This window comes from Cavia porcellus, unplaced genomic scaffold (assembly GCF_034190915.1).
Source record: "Cavia porcellus strain 051 isolate PalLab524CR breed Dunkin Hartley unplaced genomic scaffold, mCavPor4.1 scaffold_6, whole genome shotgun sequence".
Classification (NCBI taxonomy): domain Eukaryota; kingdom Metazoa; phylum Chordata; class Mammalia; order Rodentia; family Caviidae; genus Cavia; species Cavia porcellus.
The window spans coordinates 67,522,519-67,545,951 of NW_026947489.1; the positions used below are offsets into that span (position 1 = coordinate 67,522,519).

The following is a 23,433-nucleotide window of genomic DNA, read 5'->3' on the forward strand; positions in this document are numbered from 1 at the left end:
TATGACAAAAAACAAATCTTGAATCCTTCACAACTATAAAAATCAACTAGATGGACTGTAAATGTAAGTATCAATGCTGAAGCAACAGACTCCAAAAGTTAACATAGGAAGACATCTTTATTACCTTAGGACAAAGAAATGATTTCTTATTGGATTAAAAAAAACTCCTAGTCCTACACATAAGTCAGTGAGTCTGTGTTAAAATTAAGAATAATTGGTTTTTTGAGAGATGGTCTCACTAATGTAGTTCAAGCTAGGCTTAAACTCACTAGGTAGTGCAGGCTGGCCTCCACCTCATCATGATGATCCTCCTACCTCAGCGTCCGAAGTACTAGGATGACACGGTTGTGCCGCCATGCTAGGCTACAATTAACAACTGTGAAGCCCATGTAATGGTGCATGCCTTGTAGTCTAAGCTACTCAGATGGCTGAGACAGGATGAACATTTGCACTCAGGAGTTTGAAGTCAGCCTATATGGACAAGAACACACGCACTAGAAAGGCCATCAAAGCACACTGCTCTATGACTGACCACTGACTTCAGAGAAGTAAGTCATGTGAAGAGGAAACAGCTCAGCATAATCTGTAGGTGAGGCCAACTCCTGTTCATCTGTCAGGGGACCCAGCTTCCCCATTGCATCCCAATCAGAGGAGCCACTCACTCACACTTGTATAAACCCTAACTCCAGCTTCCACAGGCAACCATGGGATGTGCAACTCACATGACACCACTGAGTTTAAGGTTTCTTGCCTTACTCATCAGTAATTTCTGTGTCCTCATGGCCTGGGGCTGCACAGCTCAGATCTTAGAAGGCAGCTAGCGGTTGTGATCTCAAAGCCCCATCTCAGCCCTGTACACACTGCTCTGCCTGTCCAGCATCATGAAGACCCTCGTGGTTGGCCTCTTGGTCCTCCTCTGCACAATGATGCTCTGCTCCTGTGAACAAGGTGAGTCTGTTGTCCCATTTCCTTTAACTGCTGCTTGCTGGCAAGGAGGAGACCCTGTTGTCCAAGTGTTGAGGTCTGAGAGCTACCATATGAGCCGAGGAAGTACTGAACCAACCTTTGGTATCATACGGTTGTGCTGAGGGAGTCTATCTTTAGGGCCAGAAGGATGAGAATTGAGGAAGGTGTGATCCTCCTTTTTAGAGTAGAACTTTGAAGTCTGATTCACTGGACCATTACTGTATGGTGGAATCCAGATGTATGTATTTAGTTCCCATTGCTGCTGGTAAGTTTTAGAATTGCCTCAATAGTCCCTAAGAAGTCAGCCTCTTGGGTAACTTAAAGGGACATTCCTCCTTTTCTCAGATACCTTAAGATTTAAGAGACTGGGAAAAGAAATTTCCATCAAAGACATGCGAAGGGAATAGGTTTTATAGAGAGCTTCATTTCCTGCAGAGTAAGATAAAGACCCAAATGGAGACAAAAACCAAGGACAAGACTAAGGAAATTAATAATAATCAAAGAGCCAAATTACTTCTAGTTGTCTTTCTCCCATGCCTCTGAGCTATGCTGACTCACTGCCTCTCCCTGGCCTCTCCAGCTTGCCTTTTTGAGCAACTCCTGTAATCCTTGTTCTTACACTCAGATAAGACTCATCACCCGTCTGACTGCTGCATTTCCTTCGTCACCCATCAGATCCCCAAGAATCAAGTGGTAGCCTATATAAGACCAATGGCCTGTGCATCAAACACGGTGTTATGTAAGTGCCAGTTCTTTTCCTTACCCCTGGGAGACAGAGAATGGGGAGGCAGGTGCCTGCAGGAGTACATGAGGAAGCAGCTCACAAGTGTGCAGGTGCTTGAGAAGAAGCCCTTTGCAGACCTTTTGTGGATAAAGGACACATGAGGCTGCAGGGCTATTTCTTGACATTGCCTGGGGCCTGCAAGGAGCCAAGGAGGATCTGCCAGGAAATAGAGGGAAGAGAGGAGGGAATGAAACAACAGGAATTAAGTGGCTAGTGGGCATCTCCACAAATCACTGGGGAAGGCCTGGGAGACCTGATACCTGAGATGGGATGATTTCTTGACAAAACTGATTTGTCTTGAGCTGTCCCTAGGCATAAAATAGAAGGGGTCACAGGTGATGAAGATATCTCACTCACTGTCTATATATTTTTGCCCTCTTCATAGATTTCTGACCAAAACTAGAAAGTATATCTGCGCCAACCCCAGTGACCACTGGGTCCAGGACTACATTAGGAAGCTGGACAGGAGTTCTTGAAGGATCCAGCAAGAATCAGTGACTGGAAGATGGAGAGCCAAGGCAATGAACCTGCAATGCACAACTTATCTCTCCTGTGGGGCCCTCCCTACTCCACTAACCTGTTTCTAATGAGTTAAACAACTTAAATTTAAATCCTGTTACTCACCTGATGTTTCCCCCAGCAGTTAAACAGCACCCTCTTACTCCTTGGCCCTTTCCCAGTCATTCACACAGTGGCTGACTGATAATTATGAAAGACTGTGCTCCATTCTCCAGGATTAGAGCAAACCTATCAGCCGATGCTTACTGAGTTTTTAGGAGCCCTTTATGCTATCCCAACCAGTGTCAGAATAATAAAAAGTATTCTTCTATTCTGAAGTAAACTTTGGACTTCTGACTACTTTTTTTCATTTTCCTGAGAAATCACATTCATTGGCTAAAAGGAATGGTGGGGAATGATGGGCCTCCGTGCAGGAAAGGAAAGCAAGAGAAAAAGAATGACCGTCGTTTCAGTCACACTAGGCTTACTACTGGTGACCCAGTCTTTGGAGACTGAAAAAGAAGTATTAAAAACAAATACAGATGTGTGTGTGTGTGTGTGTGTGTGTGTGTTACTCTGTGTTTGTATATATATAGAACCTACCAACTGAATAAACACCAAAACAAGGGATTTTTCCATACATACATATGCACACAGCTTAAACTGTCCTGAGAATAAAGACTTCCCCATGGCTATGTAATTAGCAGTGTTGCGATTTAAGCCTGGGTCCATGTTCCACACTTTTATCCATCAGATCTTCGGCTCTCACGCTATGGCTCCACCTGGAACAGATTTAAACTGACACTCCCTCTTCCAGGATGTGGGCATTCTGGCTCCAGACAACCAGATCAGTTTTCTTGAGTGGGCAGTGGCACGGTGATTCATGTCCCTCTGTATTTTCACCTTTCTCTTGCTATCACACAGAATGTCAGAATACAGTAATGTCTCCCTGTTTGCCATATGTCTGCTTTCCTTTACATTTCCAGGTACACTTTGGGCATAATGATAAAGACATTTGTCCCCTCATGGCACCTCCAGTCTCCACCCACCTTTCCACTGGAGCTCTCTCATCTGGCTCTGTGAGGGCAGCAGTGCTACAGTAACCTCAACACAGAGATTCTCTCCTCCCTTCTCTCTCCAGTCTCATACTTCTACAGACTCGAGGTGTGGGGAGAGATGTGTGTCATCTTCAGGGAGGTATGCTGTGGTCTTTCTCAGTATGGCAACAGCAGGATAAATCCCTTTCAGTGTGTTATTAAACACCACAGAAAGTCAAGGAAAGCAGAAAGCAGTAAAAGTGCTAAATGCTGGAAGGTAAAGGATAATGATTATCAAATTACTCTGAATTTGATCAATCTACATCTACTTCCCTAACTTTAGAAAAGGTATACATAAATGACATGAATTAACAGTCTCCCTGTATCAAGGCCAAACTGATAACACTGTTATGTGTTATGGTTGGAGTAAATGTCCCCTAGGAGCCCATATTAAAGGCCTAGTCTCCTCCCAGCGGCACAGGTGAAGCTGGTGGAACCATGAGGAGGCGAGGTCTAGTGACAGGTCTTCACACCCTGAGGCTGTGTGGTCTACAGGAGACTCTGAACAGGTCTCCTCCGCTTTTACACTTTCCAGCTGTAAGGTGGATGGTGTCTCTTTGCCACATTATAACTGCTATACTGTTATACCCCAGCTATGTATGAGTACCCACCCATGTTTAGAGCAGAATAATTTGTAATAGCTAAATCTTGGAACAGCCCAGATGCCCAGCAATGGATGAATGGATAAAGAAACTGTAGTTTTTATATACAATGGAGTGATATTCCACCATAAAGAAGGATAAACTTGAGACATTTTTAGGTAAATGGTTACACCTTGAGGTCACACTTTTAAGTGAACTAAATTGGACACACATTTAAATATCACATTAAGGATCAAAATATATAATAAATATTGGGAAGTAGGAAGAACATGTTCAAATGGAAAGGCGAACAAGGGAGGAGGGAAAGAAGGAAAGGAAAGGGAAGGGAAGGGAAAAAAGAATACAAGGAAAAATGGGAACAAAGCTTTTGTAAATAAGGAGGCAAAGATGGATTGAAGGGAGGGCAGGGGATGGGGGAAAAAAGAAAAATCAAGATATATTAGTTACAGGAACAAATTCCCTAGGATGAATGTGATCATTATGTATAACAAAATTAAACATATTAAAAAAAACTGTGCTGCTTTGCCAAAAACCTATAAGCAGTACAGCCAATTGATCATGGATTGAAACCTCCAACACTGTGATCCAAAATAAGCCTTTTCTCTTTGTAAGTTGATTAGCCCGGGTGTTTGTTATAATGGTGGAAAGCTAACACAACATATTACACATTTAAGTGCATCAAATATCATAATTTTGCTTTGAAATAAATGAAAAATTTACCCTTTCCTATTTTCCTCCTTACTACTATTAGAATTGGTGGCACTGTCCAAGATGGAGCCAATAGGTAGTCAGGGGTGTTGGGGAGCAATTAAGAATGAACTTCATGCCAGGTCTCCAACATGTAGAGATGAGCAGGGCCCCACCCATATCAGGACCTTTAGATTTATTCCCTCCGGAATTAAAATGCGTTATGTGCAGGTACCAATCCCTACAGTGAATGCAATCAGTATGTACTATACATATGTATTAATAAAGGTCAAAAATAAAATAAATTCACTCACTCTTCCTTCTCCATCATTTGTCTTTTTTTCCCCACGATGTATACAAGAATGTTTTCATTAGCTGTACTTGAAATGACCCCAACTTCCTTCAAGTATAACCCAAATATCAAATGGTAGGTGGAAAAACAAATTCTGATGTCAGTTCTGCTATACCATGAATTAAACAATTTATGTTATAGAAAAATATTAAAAATAATTGTACTGTGCAAAATCATGGAACAAAACCCACAGAACAGTTGAGGGAAATGATGCTGGGGCACCACACACAAGGACTTCATCAGAGACACTTTTTAAAAACTGGAGTCTCAATAACAGTAGCATCATTTTTATACATATTAAATATCACAATACAGCACTTTGAAAAATAATCTAGATTTGCTATGAGAGTGGGAATGAGAAGTGTTGAAGTCTGTAAATTATCACTGAGTAAAGTTGTCTGAAATCAGAAATTGTAACTCTAGTTGTGGGGGTGTGCAACTTACAATGTGGGCAGTACACTGGGGTCACTGGAGATGTCCGAGGTATATGTGTGTATGTGAGCACACACAAGCATACATGCACACATTTTATGAATTCTTATGTGGTTTGCTGATGGAGCAAATGGGAAAAAAATTTTTTGGTACCGGGGAACTGAACCAAGGCCTTGTGCTTGCCAGGCATGCACTATACCACTGGGTTACATCCCCAGACTACAAATGGAAAATTTTATGTTATACTCTAATTGTTTCCTGATACAGTGATTATACTGGAATGTGCATTTTCTAAATAAGCATTATAACACAAGTGAGTATGCATCCATACAACATACTCAGTTACAAAAAGGGACCAACTATGGAAATATATAACAATATGAATAAATCTTTAAAGCACAATGATAAACTAAATCTTAGTGAAAAAAAGCTACACGCTCATTTCATTTACATAATATTATTTAAAAGGTGAAATTATCAAGGCAAGAAATTGGATTAATAGTTGCCAAGAACTAAGGATCACAGAAGGTGAAAAGGAGACACAAATTGTACACATAAAAATGACCAGTTGAATTATACCTTAATATATCCAACTCCCTTGTTCCCCCACACATACAATACTGAAGGTTACAGACAGAAAAATAAATCAAAATGAATTAAACAAAAAGTGACCCACTGATGGGATATCAACACAGACAAGATTCTTAAAACCTCACTCTCTTTTTATTTTTTTTTTTTGAAACAGGGTCTCGATACATAGTTCACCCTGGCCTCAAACTTGTGGCATTCCTCCAGGCTCAGCCTCCCAAATCCTGGGATTACAGGCATGTGCCAACAAGCCCATCATTGGTAATTTCTCTGTACAGTCTTGTTCTCAGCTTTCTGTACCTCAAGAAATTTCTTTGCTCCTTTGTTTTAACCACAGAAGGGTTTTTTTAAAACCTCTTACATCTATTACCAGTAACAAAGCTCAAAGTGTCCCAGCATTGTTCCTTCACTTCCATAGCCCCAGGGGCTTACATGGATGTCTGGTTTTCTGCTGGTTAACAGTCAGCTGTTTCATATTTTTTGAGACAGGATCTTGCTATTCAATAACCCAGGCTAACCTTGAACTTGTGATCTTCCTGCCTCAGACCTTCCAGATTGCTGGGATTACAGGCACACAGCACAATGCACAGCTCAGATTTTTCTTGCTAGTCATTAAGAGTATGCAGGGTTAACAAGCAAAGCCTGAGAGCAGTGCCCCTGAGAGGAAAAGCTCCAGCCGTAAATGGGGCCTGCATCAACGCCAAAGCAAATCCTCCCAAGGGATCGGGTGTTCGGGTGTTCTCACTGTCCCTTACTCCCAGCTACTCAGAATTCTAAGGCAGGCAGATCACAAGTTTGAGGCTAACAGCAGATGAGACAGGATGGAGAAAAGGATCAATAAAGTTGAATATGGATCAATGGAAAGAATCTAAACTAAAACACAAAAAGAAAAAATTATTAAAAATAAAAAATAACACATCCAAGATAGGCAGAAAAATACTGTATTAAATTAACATACAGGAGAGCCAGGTATGGAGGTGCACCATGGTGAACCCAGCACCTGAGAGTTTACTGAGTTTGAAGCCAGCCTGGCCTACATAGTGATTTCAAAGGCAGCCTAAACTATATATATAGCAAGACCCTGTCTCTGAATAAACAAACATACCTGCATACACTTGGAATCCCAGAGAGGGGAGAGAAAATGAGTTATATATATATATATATAATCATGAGTGATAAGAGGCATCACTATCAATCCAAAATTCTCAAAGATCCATGTAAGATAAATACAAAGAAAATGACAGACGCAACATAAGCAACTGCTGAAAATGCAAGATAAATAGTAAATTTTAAAAGCTGCTAGAGGAAAAAAAGACCTTTACATACAGGGAAGCAGCAAGACAAATGCTGGATACAAAGAACAATGAGGCAGAGAAGACAGTATAATAGCATCTTTAAAGCCAAACTAGAATTCTATAGTTAGCAAAAATAGTCTTTAAGAATGATGTCAGAACATTTTCAGGTCAAAAACCTTGCTAAAAGAAAGCTCTTAAGGTTTAAGGAAAATAGTATCAGAATGCTAGATCTTCAGGGAGAACTAGAAAAGGTAACTATCTAGAAAAATATAAAACATTCTATTTTAACAACTTCCTACTAGACAGCACCATATAACTATTCTTTAAGCAAAACAGTCGTATCTTGTACAAGTCATACCATCCATAAAAATAAACAATACAGCAAAAGTACAAACCATGGGATGGATAAAACATGTTTATGTAGGAAGAGCCTCGTATTATTGTAAAGTAGCGTAAAGTTAAAGATAAAGCAATACTAAATTATGTTGAATTTACAAAAAAAGAGAAAAAATAAAATATAAATAAAATTTAAAAACAAACATGGTCGGCTCTCAAAATAATGATGCTAACTATAAACAACTGGCCTAGAAAAAAATACACGTGATACGAGCTCACGAGGGCGGTATCACGCCGGGACCACAACCTCTCGCCGGCGGCAGGGCGGGCCCCATGGCGGTGCTGCGGGGCCTCGCGTGGGCGCGGTGGCACCAGGTCACGCTCAGCCGGTTCAGGCCGGCCACGCAGGCTGGCGGCGCGCTGCCACTTCGAAACCATCCCGTTTTTCCACGACACCAACGCTCCCAACAGTCACCGCCACCCCGATGATGTCTCGGCCCAGCAACACACCTGCCGCACAGCGGACTTCCTGGACACGCTGGCCACTGCTCTCCTGGCTTCGCACCTCCGCGGGCCTGCTGAGCAGCAACGCTCCTCCTAAAGGGCCAGGGCCTGGGCCTGGCCCCGCTGCAACTTCAGCCCCCGGGCTTCCTCCCCACCCGGCCTGGGTCCCGCCCTCCTCCCACCCCCTCCCACGCCTCCACTGCGCGCAGCCCACGTGCCCTTCCCCCGGCGGGGCACAGCAGGTGGTGCCCCCCCATCCCGGAAGCAATGGCGAGGTAGATGGCCAATGCCAGGAACGCCCTCCACAACTGCGTGGGCACCCAGGAGGTCCGGGCCGGGGAAGTAGGGCAGGGCAAGGGGGTTCCTTAAGATCTCGTGGATGACTGTATGAAAGAATTTGTGCGGCGGTGAGTGCCCAGTGAAGTTCTTGGGTCACTTAGGTCCTGCAGGAATTTTGCTTTAGGAAAGCTTTTTCGCTAATACGTAATATGGTAGAGTGGGCACACACTTTGGATGCTGGGGGCAAAGGGGGAAGGGCTGCAGAAATCTTTCTCTTGCCAGCACCCTACCATCCCTTCACTCCAGTCTTGGGAAGAAAGGAGAAATAGTGCTTAAAAGCCAAAAGGAGCGGTCTTGGTGTCCGTGAGCGTCCTCCTTTCAGGAGACATATCTACCTGGGTGTAGTGTTGCACATCTGTAATCCCAGCACTCCGGAGGCTGAGGCAGGAGGATTGCAGTGAGTTCAAAGTCAGCTTGAACTACACAAGTGACTTCAAGACCAACCTGCAAGGGCCAGAGATATATGTCAGTGGCACAGCACCTGTCTAGCAAGCACGAGGTCCTCAGTTCGATTCCCAGTACAAAATAAAAAATAAAATAAAAACAGACTGCACTACACAGTGAGAGCCTGCCTCAAAAAAAAAGAAAAGAAGAGGGATAGGGCAAGTCACACCTGCAAACAGAAAGTCATCCCATGGTCCCTCGCTGGGGTGCTGTCCCCCGATTCTTGTTACTCTCCCCCTTGCCACAGTTTACTGCTGGTTATGGCCCTCAGTGGCTCTGTCGCTCTTGTTTCCCATGTCTCCTGCAGCGACTGCAGAGCTGGCTTGAGTTAAGGCCAGGCTCTGCCCAGTGGAGACTCTAGTGTCCTGTCCCACCAGCTCCCAGCCTCTCATGTGTCTGGAGTCAGAGGAAGTGGACCTGGAGAGCTTGCCTTTCAGTTAGTTGCGAAACTTAAAAAAAGTCTTTTAAAAAATGTTGTTTATATATTACATTTAGAAAAATGATGGGAAAATAACACACCAAAATATTAACAGTGGCAAACGATGAGGAGTCTTTTCCTCTCCTTGGATTTTCTTCAAAGAAAAGCATACATCATTTTTGTTTAAAATGATTTACAATTACATATAAGCATTTTACACTGAAATAAAATCATTCATAGTATAACAAAACATGAATTACAATTTTTTTTAAATTCCACATAGGGAGAAAGCATGGGGGGATAAAGAAACATCTAAAGATGTTATGCTGGTATCACAGGAAATTTTGGTTTATTTCTCTTTGCTTAATGTTTTCACCATACTAATTCGCCATAATTGCTTTTTTTTTCACCATAATTGCTTTTTAAAATTTGTGTTTGTTTGCTTTTGTGGTGCTGGGACTCGAACCCAGGGCCTTGTACATGGAAGGCAGGAGCTCTACTACTGAGCCACATCCTCTTCCCTTCACTGCTTTTTAAATAATCGAAGAGTGAAAGCATTAGTTTTGCTTAAGAAGACAGAGACAAAGACCTCTTGCTTGCTTAACTCACAGAAGATTCTCAGGCTGCCAGCTGAATTTCCAGGGTCGTATACTCACAGATGAACACAATCCGCCTCCACGTCAGGGTCCACACACACACAGATTCAAACCAACACAGATGGGAAATATTTTTTAAAACTGCACCTGTACTGAACATGTACAGACCTTTTCCGTTGTCATTATTTTTCAAATAACATAGTATAACTACTTGTCTAGTGTTTACATAGTATTAGGTATTTTATGTAGAGATTATTTAAATTATATGGGGAGTTGCATGGAGCTTATATGTAAACACGGTGCTATTTTAGATAAGAGGCTTTGGCATCCTCTGATTTTTAGAATCCATGGAGACTCTGGAATTTGGTGTCTTACAGATACCAAGGGACAAGTGTATTTACAGAATAAAAGAATAAGTGAATGAACACATGAATATAGAGCTTGAACTGAAAGATGGAAGAGACAAAGAAGAACATTGAGTCTTCAATTTTCGTTTGTTCCTTTCCTATCCATTAAAGGCTACAAAATGCATAATTCTCAGAACTAAGAATTTGGATGACGAAGTCCTTTCTAGCAACTGAGACAGTTCCTGCTAGAGACTGATGATCTTGATGGATTTTAGGAAAGCAGGTAAATTGTGAAATTCTGAAGACAAGCGGACAGCTTTCCCAAAAAGGAGCAGGAAAAGATATCAAGTTCCAAGAACTTCGGAGCAGTCAGCTCCTCTTTTCAAGGCAAGATCCCATACCTTGGCAGTTCTTGTTGAGAAACTTGTGTCTGCTCGCTAAGAAGGAAGTGGCCACAGCAAGTCAGCATGTGCGTTCAGGGTGAGGCAAGCTGGACTTGTCCCATTTCCTTCTCTGGCAATAGACTTCAGAAGGGTGGGGAAGAAAAAGCTTTAGATGAAGGATGGAGGGGAATCTCTCCCGGAGCCCTCCATCCAGGGCATCCATGGGTACCTGACTCAATAATGCCTCTGCATGGCAAGGGGAGAATTTAGACACTGCTGTAATTTTTTTCTCCATAAACCTAGTTTTATGTCTGTGCACTTTACTGCTGGCTACATGTTTTACCCTATTGAGGAGGAAGGAAAATATGAGTAAGGGAAATAAATGATCTGGAGGGGGCTCTAGGCCTTCACCCATGAGTCATCAAATGAGAAAACATTTTTTTTAGGGATTTTGCACTTTTTTTTGCTTTATCAAAGTTAATCTTTTATTTAGGGAAAGAACTATAAACTATTTTTTCTCACTATTATTTTATTTCATTGTCTATGGAGATAGGTACTCTCTGTTTTTCTGATATTTTTTATAGAATTGTTATGGTTTGTGCCTGGATGTCCCCCCAAAGCTTCATAGGGTCATAGGGATTTTTCAGAAATGACTGAATCCAGAGTGTGTGATTCTTGGATTAAGGACATGTAGTTAATAAATCATCCCACTGATTGGTTCGATATAGTTCTGGCTAAGATTAAGAGTATGAGTGCCATGCCAGCCTTTTGGCAGGTAGCCCACATACAATATAAGGGACAGAGAGTCTTGTCTCATGCTAGTTGCTTTTGCTGCTTTGTGGGTGCTATGAACTGTTCTCTGCGAAGCCACCCTACCTTGGAGCCAGCCAATTATGGACTAAAACCTCCACAAACTGTGAGCTAAATAAATCTTGCCGCTTTATAATTTTGGGTATTGGGGATTTTGCCTCAGAGCAAGAAAAGTAACTAAGACAAGAACTGTATTAAATAACCAAAGGTTTGGATTCAGAGATATCTTAATAAAAGAAAAAACTCTTTGGAGTCAGTTGGAAAGTAATGGTGTGTTCAGTGCAGGATGGCAGAGATCCTCCACTAAGATGTCGTCCTACCTAAACCCTATTAAAATATGAAAAAGAACTAAAGATGGAGCATGCATAGAAGGGAGACTTGCTCTCCAGAATTTCCAGCAAATTTCTGGAAGATGAATAAGAATGGAAGGCTGGAAACAACAGATCAAACATAACAGAGGAGGCCAGAACCCAAGACATGCGCCAGAGGAGGCAGCAGTGGAAATGCTGGGCTCCCTGGGAATGGGCAGGGGAAGGAGGACTGAGAAGTGGGCAGGAGTTACGAAGACAGTCCGAAAGCAGCTACATATTGGTAGGTGTCCTCCCATTCACAACATGGGGACATACAGGTGTCAGCATAAAAATTGCACCCAAGCCAAACGGGCAAGGAAGACTCCACAAGTGTAGAAATAATTGTGCAATTCACACATACACATTCTAGCCCTTTTCCTACCCTGGGTGCTGTATCAAGAGTGTCATGATTTCTCAAAAATATCTATCGAATGCCTGAATTACCAAGAGTGTGTGACTCACTGGTTTGATAAACCAGTTGGTAAGTGATGAAAAGGTTGCTCCTCAGCCCACTGCAATATGAGACACAATCCTCTGTGCACATGGAGGTTCTGTTTGGGTCTTACACTAGGGTCGGCCTCCTGGAAATAGCTCAATCTGAATTAACTAGAGAAAGTATCTCAGTGCATTTCCTTAACTTTTTCTTGCAATTTTGTTTCAGTGCTATGCAGGAAGTAGGGATTGTTTCTCCCATATTGTTAATTGGAATTTTATTAATCTACAGAGAATATTTGCACCAAATATTAAAGTAAAGAAAATGAAACTTTGAGATTTTACTGGAAATTACTAGACTCACATAGCCCAGTAAAGAATCTACACTTCTGAGAAACTTTTCCAAAGGTCTTTGTTGTATTCAGGGGTCGCAAGGAGAACAATTACATACAGGACATAGAACTTACAATATTACTTTGTGATGTTTACGCAGAATTAAATACAAGAAAGTGCAGGAAAATCTGTCCACAACACTAAAGATCTAGAAAATCCAGCCAAGGACCTAGATCCCACAGGTATGTCCTTGCATGAGTCCAACTGAAGACCTAGAGCCCATGACAGTGCCTCCCACAAGTCCAACAGGAGGTCTAGAGCCCACAATGAATCATGCAAATCTGTTTTATGGATCTGCATTGCGAAGGCCCAAAGGTAAGCAATGAAAGTTAGAAAGGCTGTGCCAGTTGGGTGAAGGAGCTGTGCCAGTAAGTTGCAGGTTCTACACTGGAGCCAAGATGCTCAAAGTAGGGACGAGGGCTCCCTGAAAAGTACCACATCCATCCTCAGCAATAACAAGGTCCCAGGCTCCTCCGATGATAAAAATAGATGAGTACCTGTCAGGAAGACAGCGTGACAAGCTTCTCCTGGAGATTAACCAGCATAAATCTTCCCCTCCAGAATCAGAAACCAATGCTCAGCGTAAGGACCAGAGCTCCCTCAAAGTGAACCACAACCATTCTCAGTGACAAGGACCCAAACTCCTCCAATGATAATAGCAGAGTTCATATCAGGGGAGCCAGCAGGACAAGCTCCTCCAGGAGAACCAACGGATCCAAACAACACTTAAGAGAACCCACAACGCCCTGCTCTTCCTCATCACATCTCCTTTTATGCTGGCAACGTTCCACAGGTGGGCCATCTACACTCAGCACCATGCTGATTTATTCAGCTGTCATTAAACTGACCACCAGTTTTTAATCCATAACAGTCTTGGAGGAGACTTGTACCAGGATGGCCATTAAATATAGTTTGAGACTGTAAGGAATTGGAAATTCTGTAACCAGAGAGAATGGAACAGTACATGCATTTCATGAAAAGTAAGAAGCAATAGAAATCACAATATATTTCTAAGATAGTGTTGACTGTTTTATAATGGGGCAAACAGGTTGAGATTCACCTCATATCATCTTCTGTGTGCATGGAAGTCCCACACACATTGCACTGCTTCATGTTTGAAAATACATTTGGATTTAAATATCAAAATGAAGTGAGTTAAGGGACACACATTAAACACATCAGAGTGAGCACTGTCAGGGGAAGGAGAAATGGAATAAAATAGAATATTGACCAGAACTAAAAAAAATTGATGGTGAGGGCCCGTGTATTACTGGGAGGCAGGATTAATTTGAGATTAATTTCTGGGTACCCATTGTTGAAGAAGACAAGGAAGAAAGAGGGAGGGAGATAGAAGGAAGTTTCATACCTACACATCTGCACCTGTGCTGCTTTAACTTCAAGAAGAGTGGTGACCGGGAAGCACCTGTTTCCTGGCATCCAATGCCTTTCAAAGAAATAAGCCACCTGGGCAGTCTTCACACTGCCTCACAGCCAGTAGAGCCAGGGCTGCAGCAGAACAGCCAGGATGTTTAGATCTGTCACCAGCAACTGGATAGTAAGTAGGAAAAGTGAAGGGAGGTGTCCTGAGACCAGCAAGGAACAAGAGAAAAAGCAAGAAAAAGAGCACTTGGCACTGGCTGCTTTCTACCCCCTGGAAACCAAGCACAGGGACTCTTAGGAGGAGGCATCTGGAACAGTATTAAGAGAGCCATGGCCTCTAGTGAATGGCTATGTTAGGGTACCAGAGTATCCTTTAATGACGTCACCATCACCAGAAGAGGAATTGTTATCCCATCTGAAAGTGTGGAAAACCTTAAGAGTGTCAGTGAATTGTATCACTCAGATAGTAATGATAGTACAGAAGTACAGACAAGATGCTACGGGGCCAAGCATTTAGGGCTCTCATTTATCTAGGTCATGTACTCTTCTCTCTCCCACTCCCTCTCCCTCTCCCTCTCCCTCTCCCTCTCCCTCTCCCTCTCCCTCTCCCTCTCCCTCTCTCTCTCCCTCTCCTTCTCCCTCTCCCTTCCCTTCCTCCCTCCTACACCCTCCCTCTTCTCTTTTCTTCTTGAATCAGGAGCAAATTAATCTCCCCAAATTCAAACCTCTTATATACTTTCTTCATTTCTTCTCTTTTCACATCAGGAGCAAGTTAATCTCCAAAATTTCAACCCTTTTCCCTATAAAATGTGACAATAATACCTAACTCACCAGATTATAATGACATCTATAAAACATCTAACTCACAAAGGAATGTATTGACCAGTTTTTTGCCGCTTAAAATATCTGAGCTAATTAATTTATAAAGATTATGGTTTATTTTGCCTTGTGAGTTGTAGCCCATCCAGATCCCTTGCTTTCAGATTGTGGGCTGGTAACAGTGGGGCACGTGTGTCAGAGCAAGGAGTTCACCTCATAGCCAGGAAGCAAAAGAGGAAAAGAGAAAGGAGTCCCCTGGTCCACTCAAATGCACACTTGCGTGACATAAGAACCTCCACCCAGGCCTCCTACCCCTACGGGTTCCTCCTCCCAACAGCCCCACCCCAGGGCCATATCTTTAACACAGGGATGTTTGGGGGATTGTTAGCTCCAACTGCAACAAAGAACATGCATATTTTTCCTCCCAGAGTAGGAAATGATCATCACAAGGCTAAGAAAAAAAGCCTGGGAAATATGCAGAATGTTTTTGCTCTTCAGTGATGAATGTTTTTAGGTGCTTCAGGCCCTGATCCCTCTGTTTCCAGGCTCTGTGACTCCTGCTGTCTCCTCCTCAGTGTGAAAAGCTTCCCTCCTAGTCTTCTTATGCAATCTGGGAGTTGTCCTTGGCCCCTCATCATACTTAACTCCTGAGTTTCCAATTCAGCTGCCAGCAACTAAGACTCAAAGTCCTCTGGATGCTGCTGCTTTCTGGACAGCCCACAAACTATAATGGACTGTGAAGAAATCAAGAGAAACCATATAGTTATTTGCAATGGCAGTGTTAGAAGAAGCAGCTGTTTGGTGTAGCAGATGAAGCCTCATTGAAACAACTACTAAAGAATGCCCTGACTAGAATTCTTTCCACTCTCCCAGCCAAGGATCCCAGAGCCCCAGTAAGTCAGACAGATCCAGGTAAGGGATGATGGGGAAAGAGATTTCCACTGAAACTGTCCTTGGGGCTGGGGATTTAGCTCAATGGTGTAAGCACCTGCCTGGCAAGCACAAGGTTTTGAGTTCAATCCTTGGTACCTAAATAAATAAATAAAATTTTAAAAAAGAAACTGTCAGGCCAGGGATTTAGCTCAGTGGCCTAAGTACCTGCCTGGCAAGTACAAGGTCCTGAGTTCAATCCCTGGTAAAAAAAAAAAAAAAGAAAAGAAACTGTCCTTGTGCTGTCAGCAATAGCCTTAAGGAAGATAAAATGTAGATTTAGGAAGACAGAAAAAAAAATGTGAGCAACACAAATGTCTGTCACAAAAATCTGTGATCAATAAAAAAGTCTGTCATTTAATCAATAGGCTATTATTACCGAATGTGAAAGCAATTTTTGGAGTATGCACAAAGGAGGCAAGTATTTTAGAAAATCATCGCTGTCATCATGCATCAAGCAGTATCTTTTATCTAGCACCAAGTATGTGGCAGAAATTCGTGTTGATCCTCTACAAACATTACCTCCACTAATACAAACAAATGGTGAGGTAGGAGTCATTTAGCTCATTTTTCAGCTGCAAAAAGCAAGGCTAAAAAAGGCAAACGTGAGCCAGGAGTGGTGGCTCATGCCTATAATCCCAGCACTCCGGAGGCTGAGGCAGGAGAATCGTTGCGAGTTCAAAACCAGCCTGGGCTACAAAGTGAGCTCAAGGCCAGCCTGAACAGCATAGCAAAACCCTGTCTCAAACAGACAAAAAAAAAGCAAACATATTTATCTAAAAACTACATGGCCAGTAATTTTAGCAAGAACATTCATGATAAGATGGAAAGCTGGACATTTGGGTTCAAATGTTACCTTGCTGAGGATTCTGTATGACCCAGAATGAGCTACTTGTCCTCAATAATCTCAGTGTTTATTTTGTGAATTTATGAGATGATGTATATCAACTCCCCAGAACACAAAATATTTTCTTCATTTCTGCTTAATGCAGGGAGTATATTTAGTTGAGCAAGGAAGAAGTTCTTATAGGAGATATAAGACAAAACAATTTACAAAATACAAGTTTTTGTGCCACTTTTTAGTATTAAGAAGATAAATGTCTTTATACCATCATAGTATTTTTCATAGTTCATGTGCTATAATAGCTTAAACATTTCTCTCAAAAGCATCTTTCTCCACCCTGACACTCATGAAGGAACTGGGAGTTAGTCCCCTCTTTCATCTTCACAACACTTGTCTTCAAGTTACTTGTTTGCTATAATACATTATGTCTCCAAGTTTGTTCCATCTCTGCTGCCTCCAGTACAGTGCAGGTGAAGAGCATGTCTCATCTGGCATCTGCTGTATCTATCTGGTTTTTTCTTTGGAGAGTGACACCTGATTTACAACACTTCAGTTACATCCATTGCTTTTAGGATGCAAAATACAGATTAAGCTGCCCTATAATCACTCTGTGTTGATTAGAGTTTTCTAGAGGAAATAGAGAGAAACCATCAAGTCGCTGCTCAATCCCAGACACTGGAAGCCTCAGAACATAAAGGATCATAGATGTGATTGCAGCTCATTGAAGGTCTGGAGGCTCCCTGGAGAATTCCTGTGTGACCTTACATTGATTGAGAGACTGAAGAAGCTGGAGTCTGATATCCACAAAGACATTAGTAGCAAAGGAGACACCTGCTCAAGCACTGTCAGCTTTTCAGGTGCTGGCAGGCTTCTCCTTCTTCCACTCCTTTTTTTTTTTTTTTTTTTTTCTGTGCATGGGATTGAACTCATGACCTTGCGATTGCCAAGCAGACACTTACACCACTGAGCTAAACCCTTGGCTCCCTTCTTCCACTCTTATTCCACACGCACTCAAGGCTTTTGAACAGTGCTGCCCACAATTCAGGTTTTCCCTTCTCACTTCACTGATCCGCAAGACTGTTATCTCTGGAAACACCCTCACAGACGCACTGAGAAGTGTGCTTTATTTACCTCGCAAGCATCACTCAATCCAATCAACTTGACAATCAATATTAGCCATCGATGCAGTACAGGTCTACCTTTCTCTCCAGAGCCTCGGAACCCTTCTTTCCATTCTCCATTCAACACATATTCAGCTCCCAAAAATACATCAGGCTTTTTAAAAAAACATTCTAATAAGCTGTTTTCTATTAAAGGATAATGGTTTCTCACAGTTAAAACCATGAACCCCATGTGAACACTTTTTAAATGTCAAATATTTTATTTAAACCATCAACAAAGTAAACAGTAAGATGTTACAACTGTTGAGAGGAGAATTGAGATATGGCTTTGTATATAGAAAATCCAAAGAATTCCGCTAAAAACTGCTATTACAATAAAGGGATTCAGCAAGGTTGCAGGATAGAAAATCAGTATGTGAAAAATAATTGTATTTTTATACACTATCAATGAACACTCTGAGAATGAAATTATTAGACCAATTATATTTGCAATAACATCAAATGAATAAAATGTCAAGCACAGTGGTACATGCCTGTAATATCAGAACCCTGTGAGGCTGATGCAGGAAATCACAAGTTTGAGCTCAGCTAGGGATCTTAGCAACTTATCAAGACCCTTTCTCAAAATTTAAAAAAGGAGTAGGGATACAGCTCACTATGAAAGTCCTGGGCTTAATCTCCAGTACCATAGCAAAAAAGAAAATAAAACTTATGTATAAATTTAACAAAAGAAATGTAAGATTTATACACTGAAAATTATTTTAAAATCTGTGAAAAAATTAAGTAAAGTCAATTAAATGGAAATATACCCCACACTCATGGATTGGAAGACTTACTCTTTTTAAATAGTGGTACTTGGCTACAGATTCAATGCAATAGCTACAAAAACCCCAGGTAGCTTCTTTGCAGAAATCAGCAAGCTGATCATAAAATTCATATACCTATGCAAGAGATCAAGAATAGTAAAAAACAAAGCAAAACCCCCAAAAAGAACATTATTGAAGCTTTCACACTTTTTGATTTCACAATTTATTACACTATTCTGGCAATCAGGATGATGTGGTAGGGATGGAAGAATAAAAATATTGATTGATATAACAAAATTGAGAGGTCAGAAATAAATTCTTACATTTATGACTGGTTTTTGACAAGGGTGACAAGGTAATTCAATGGGGAAAGAAAGTCCTTTCAGCAAGTGGTCCTAGAAAAATTGGATACCCACAAGCAAAAGAATAACATTGCCAGGTGTGGTGGCGTACATCTGTAATCCCAGAATTCAGGAGGCTGAGGCAGGAGGATTGTTGCAAGTTTGAAACCAGAGTAGGGTACAAAATGAGCTCAAGGCCAGCCTAAACTGCATAGTGAGACCTTGTCTCAGACAAAAAAAAGAAAGAAAAAATGACATTGATCCTTTCTGCCAGAACCACCATCTTCCAGGAATTTGCCAAAATGATGAACACAAAAGGAAAGGGGGGAGGGCCCAGTATATATTCTCTAGGCCTTTTAGAAAACATGAGATTGCTCCTTTGGCCACATACATGTGAATCTACAAAAGGGTAATATTGTAGACATGAAGGGGATGGGTACTGTGCAAAGAGGAAGGTCACATAAATGTCACCATGGCAAAACAGGAAGAGTCTCTAGTGTTACCCAGCATGCTGTTGGCATTGTTGTAAACAAGCAAGTTAAGGGCAAGATACTTGCCAAGAGGATTAATGTGTGTATTGAGCATATTAAACACTCAAAGAGTCATTATAGCTTCCTGCAATGTGTCAAGGAAAATGATTAGAAAAAGAAGAAAGCCAAAGAGAAAGGTACCTGGGTTCAACTAAAGCTTCAGCCTACCTCACCCAGAGAAGCACACTTTGTGAAAACCAATGGGAACCTATTCCTTATGAATTCGTGGCATAAACTGGGGATAGAGTTGTGTCATTCAGTACCTAATTGGTGGCTGAGTGTTCTAGGCCCTACTTAATATTTTAAAAAATCATCCTGTGTTGTAAGAATGGTTTTCTTAAAGTGAACAGATGTGTGGTGCTTTGACCTCAATAACAAATGTTTGGAGTGGATTCTATCTGGTTAATTGTGTTGGGTTCACAGTTTACTACACTCTTCAGTGTTTTTCTTGTGGAAAGATATTGCTGAGGTGTTGTGTAGGTGTATACCCAACTGACCAAATATTTATGAAATGTTTACATGGGCTCAAAGATCCTTTCACCATCGGGAAAAGATACATTAAAATAAAATGAAAGTCACTTGAGTTAAATAAGTGGAAGTCCATTTCAGTTCAATAAATTGTCTAAAGCACACACACACACACACACACACACACACACACACACACGAAAGAATGACACTGGGCCCCTTGCACGATACACAAAAATTAGCTCAATGAAGATTTCAAATAACACATTTTTTAGTAATCATGAAAGCTGAAACAAATCTACAAATAGATGGAGATTTACTAGCATCCACAGAGTAATAATCAATTGTTCCCATAGATAAAATTCATTTCTATAGATAGGAGGGAGGAAGGAGAAGAAGGAAAGAGGATAAAAATGTTAAGATGTGTTATATACATGTACTAAATCCCCAGTGATAAATGTAATCAGTATTTACTGCAGACTTGTACTAATAAGAATTATTTGCATTGTTATAAGTTTTCAAAACTTACAGGGTCGAATAATAATTCATAGACAATGAAAAACACAACTCCCTATGAAATCAGACAATTCAACAGGGTACCCTAGAGAAGACACCCAGTGATCTTTTTGTTTGTTTGGTTGGTTTTTTTTTTTTTTTTGTCTTTTTCATTTTTTATCTGTACCGGGGATCGGACTCACGACTGCCTGCTAGCAAGGCAGGTGCTTATGCCGCTGAGCTAAATACCCAGCCCCTCCAGTGATCTTTTGATGGGGAAGGTAGATTCCTATCAAAGACTTCTGCAGTTTTCCTCAAAATTTCCCTTGCAGGGCTTTCCTCTTACTGTCCCTAGCTTATTTTCACCCTGCAAGTCTTAGTTAAGTAGCAATTGCTACAAGACACTTTCCTTGTCCCCAAACCCAGTTCAGGATTCGGTGTGGTTCTCTTATAAAGCCACTTGGGCTCATCACAGTTCACAGCTTCACTCCTCACAGTTTGAAATATGAGGTATTTTGTACAATGGGTTTTTTTTTTATTATCCAGCTATCATGAGACCATGTCTTCATTTTGCTCACAGCTATATTCCAATTGTCTTTCCCTGGACTTAGACACTTAATCACTGTGAGTCAATTTAATCCATCAATGAGCTCACTAATTGGTACTGCAATAGATGAGTGCTACTTCAGTGCCTGCTGTTAGCATCACCTGTAAACCATGATTCTGAGAAGAAAAGGTGGTTTTTTTGTTTAGGCTTTATCCTGAATTTTGCTTTATGAACATTATAATATCTGGACAGAAGCTCGTATACTTTTGTTGAAGATTTTGTGTTGGATGTGCCTGATTTTATTAAGGAAGTTCAGTTTCTCTGATATTTTGAACAGCTCTTTTTGTCTTGAGAATTTGGGGGTCACACTGAGAATAAAAAGCTATTGAAACCAATATTGACCTTTTAAAAATTTAATTCTTTTATTTTGCACTTTAGTTTTATAGAATAGTGGGTTTCATTTTATTATATTTTCACATTCCTATAACATCCTTTGGTTATTTCTAATATTAGTCCTAAAAACAAAAGAAACTGGACATATATATTCATAGCACAAATACTTAGCCCAAAACTGTAAATAAATCAATGTCCTATCTTTCAATAAGTGTATGCTATCTTTGGTCATACCACCCTGAATGTGCCCAATCTCATCAATGACTACTGTTTAGATTATGGTACAGCTATACTATGGGATACTATTCAGACTTAAAAAAAGAACATACTACTGAGTATAACTTTGATCTCAAGGGCTGTGAAAAAAAAAGGTCAGTATCAAAGATTGTGCATCATATGATTCCATTTATTTAACAGTCTTATCTTGTAATCGGAACAACTACTTTGAAGATCACATTACACAATATATTAACTAGGGTTAACCTCCTATTATTTTGTTTTGAAATTCTGTGTCTTTTTTTATTCTTTTTTTGTTTTAAAAATAGAAGAAAGAAAAAGAAAAAAGTATGCACATTGATTTAATATAAGTGCTGCATGGAATAAGGACCCGCATGAGGAAATAAAGATCTGAAGAGGCAGTCAGTTCCTTCTGTCCCAAACTGGACAAATAGCACAAACTGTTAAATGTGATAAGGAAAACAGGCTTAGGTTAAGGCAGAGAAGGGATTAAGATAAGGGTAGTTAAACCACGGTTGGGTTGTTCGTAGGGGTGTTACTGGCGTCAGCTTCTGGCTCTGGCTAATAAAATTTTCCTTATGGTGTGGGGTGGGTATCTCCCACGTGGAATTTTCAACTGCTTTTCAGAACCAGAATGAAAGAGTCATCTGCTTACATATTTTGAAACCTGCTTTTAATTCAGAACAGTCAAAATGCCCCGGGGAGAGGCTGGGGATTTAGCTCAGCGGCATAAGCGCCTGCCTTGCAAGCAAGCAGTCTTGAGTTTGATCCCCGGTACCGAAAAAAAAGAAAAAAAAGCCCTGGGGATGGCATGTTCTTGACTTGTTCACAACTAAAGTTCCGCATTTTCTCCTCTATATAAGAATGACAAGAGAGTTTAGTCAGGCAAGAGTGAAGTGTCTCGTGGGGATGGGAGGTGACTAATGAGGAAAAGCTTACACAGAGAACAGGTAAATTCTGGTAGCTGCAGTATTTGCATTTATTAGTTTCTGGTTTGCTTCTCATCTGAGTGAAAAATGTCTCCACCTCTCATGAGGACACAGGGTAATGTCCCAGTCTCCTGGGTAGCAGCCTCACTCTGCCTGCTTCTTTCCAATAACTGTGCTGAACCTCCTGGAAGATTCCATTCCTAAACACAGTGTGTTTCCAATGTAAAGCGTGCCATAAAGCGTGCCAAAGCCTAACAGCCTGCATTTGTTCTGCTCTGCTCTGAAGTTTGACTCAGACACTCTGTGGGCTGTTGGTAGCCGCATTAGAGACTGATCTGTGGATATGTTATAAGAATTTGGACACAGTGGAGAGGATTGGTATAGGAAGCTCTACTGAATCCATTCAGGTCATTGAACTCTAGCAAGCAAGGCCAAAGGAGAGGGAACCACACCCTAAAGCATGCAACAGAAAAGGACCTATGAGATGGGGCCTAGTCGCCTACACTAAGGAGTTGGTGTGGTCGTGATTTAATATGTACCTGTTAGATATTTATCATTCTGCTCTGACAAGCTCACTAGATTGTATGACCGTACCCCAAAGTAAATACTCATGCCTCACCTCTAGGCATTTGCCTTGGGATTCCTTCCAGCCCTGTCGTATCTGACTGCAAGCCCTTTGTCTGCTTTTCAAGGTCTCTTTCAAATGTGAATCTCTAAATCCTTGTCATTTTTTAGCCCAGAGAGATATAGCACAGATTTCTCTGATGCCCCATTCCATGTTTATTGGGTTCTGCTCCAGGTGCTTGAGATTCTGGGTAACCTAGAAAAGTGCAGGCACTGCCCTCAAGGAACTTCTATGATAGGGGCTGGGCCAGGAGGGGGCGATTCTGCAGTGAACAAGATATTCGGTGTGATCAAAATGTACGGTGAATATTTAAAT

General features: G+C 41.3%; 1 long non-coding RNA gene across 1 annotated transcript; it reads left to right on the forward strand.

Annotated features, from left to right (window-relative positions):
• Positions 1–693: 693 nt before the first annotated feature.
• On the forward strand, positions 694–2,591 carry LOC106027641 (uncharacterized). The gene is made up of 3 exons (XR_001201206.2): positions 694–948; positions 1,592–1,705; positions 2,136–2,591. It is a non-coding gene; the product is annotated as an uncharacterized LOC106027641 (long non-coding RNA).
• Positions 2,592–23,433: the final 20,842 nt, after the last annotated feature.